General features: G+C 45.9%; 1 protein-coding gene across 3 annotated transcripts in view; it reads left to right on the top strand.

The window, feature by feature from the left end:
- The window catches only part of SEPTIN5 (septin 5), a 21,616-nt gene that overhangs the window by 16,392 nt on the left and 4,145 nt on the right, over positions 1-1,079 (top strand). The gene's annotated exons all lie outside the window — the stretch shown is intronic.

Genomic DNA, 1,079 nt, shown 5'->3' with positions numbered 1-1,079 from the left:
TCCTGACTGGGGATTCCTCATGCAGATATAAAGAAATAGGGATGGAGATTCTTTTGAAGAGCTGTTTCTAGCAGTGGATGAAATACATCCAGCCAAATAAAATGGGATAAACCATCTCTCTGGTGAGGCATAGCTGTGTGCATTGCTGAACAGAAATGCATTCTGTGATCTGCAGTTATGTCTAAATAATAGCATGACCCTGGGGATGCTGCTCTTTCTCAGACAACAGGGCTCAGGCAGTTAGTAAGACAACACATCCTCAAAGATTTCTCAGCATTGTCTTCCCTTTGCATTGGTGCTCTGTGGTTTTAGTCAGAATGATCAGAAAACAGAAGAGAGAACACTCACAGGCTTCTCATTTGAGACCTCTACTTTTCCTTCTCCCTTCCATGACTGATTTACTGGTGAAAAAATTTGTGTTGAAGTAGATCTGGACTCCTCTGTTGTGAAGCATTCCCTTCACTTCCTGCCAGCCCTGGCTGGGTAGCTCTGTGCTGCCACGTTGCAGAGCAGAATGGCTGTGCTTCAGCAAGGAGCAGTCCTGCATGTGTGCCAACGTGCAGGTTGGCACATTCCCCTGACACACAGTGTATCCCTGTACTTTTGCATAGCAGACAAGCCTGTTTTTTTCAGCAGCAAGTATATGGAGTCCCAAAATAACTATGCTAAATGCTAGAGCTGGGTGAACAGTGTCACAGCTGCTATTTAGTTAGGCTGTGTGTCTATTAAAAGAAGAGCACAGTGAAAAAGTCGCTATGCCTAGAGAAAGCTTCAGTTTGGTACTGATGAGTTCCTTGCCAGTGAACAAGTTTCATAAAACCAGCACAGGGCCAGTTCTAGGGAGTTGTTTTGGTAGGAAATCCTAAGCTCCAAGGCTGGAATTGTATCAATAATGAGCCAATGGTGACTCCAAGTGGTGAACACGTGCAAGTGGCATCATGAAGTTCCAATTTCAGCCCAGACTTCTTTGGTTACTACCACTCCCTCCTCATGTACTGAGAGCTCGGGTCTTTTGAAAGAAAACCCTCTCCTTCCTGTGTCCCCTGCGTGCAGTCACGGGCACCCCAGCCTTCAGAGCA

This window comes from Geospiza fortis, unplaced genomic scaffold (assembly GCF_000277835.1).
Source record: "Geospiza fortis unplaced genomic scaffold, GeoFor_1.0 scaffold408, whole genome shotgun sequence".
Lineage (NCBI taxonomy): Eukaryota > Metazoa > Chordata > Aves > Passeriformes > Thraupidae > Geospiza > Geospiza fortis.
This window is presented reverse-complemented; position numbering and strand designations above follow the sequence as displayed.